Here is a 742-nt window from a genome sequence, read left to right as displayed (position 1 = left end):
ACACACACACCATATTTAAACATGTATATAAAATATTATATACATTGACCATTCTTTACACAACCACAGATCGCAACAGGTTAAAGTATGAAAACAAGCCACCGCCTTAACTTTTACTTTATCGTACCAAATCCCAACTAGTTTAACTCATCTACAATATAAAGCTCCTGCTAGCTCGATCCAACTTAACTTGGATTGCTAGCTCGCATACTGGACTGGAAATCCTCGTTACCAACAATTTACTTTTCAATTGTTGAAAACATAAAAAGGTTTGCAAGAGTGAGCTAACTAGCTCAGCAAGTCATAATAGCAATAACTGAGGTTAAACAATAATCAATTGAAATGATTCATAAGAATCAAGTTTCTGAATAATCAATTATTAGAATTGGAGATTCACTTTTCATTTTAAAAACCAAGAATAGGCTGTTGATCAGTCACGCACTACCCCGAGCACGGCTCCCAACTAGTTCAACTTATAACTGATAATAATACAGGGTATAGATCTTTGATGTAATGGGGTATTCGATGGTATATAAGTTTCTGTAGGCTCAAGAAAATTTTGTTCCGGTATTTTGTTTATGGTAGGTATATATTTGTTGAGTAGTATCATATTTGTATGGTTTAATATTTTGAAAAGCAATCGTTGGGGGTTTACAAGAAATAAGGCTTGCAGCTCAAGTTTAATGGTATGATTAGGGTTCAAGGTTGAACAATTTAAAGCGCTTGCGATATAAAACATGAG

Source organism: Apium graveolens, chromosome 8, assembly GCF_009905375.1.
Source record: "Apium graveolens cultivar Ventura chromosome 8, ASM990537v1, whole genome shotgun sequence".
Classification (NCBI taxonomy): domain Eukaryota; kingdom Viridiplantae; phylum Streptophyta; class Magnoliopsida; order Apiales; family Apiaceae; genus Apium; species Apium graveolens.
The sequence above is the reverse complement of the archived record's forward strand: the minus strand, read 5'-3'. Positions refer to the sequence as shown.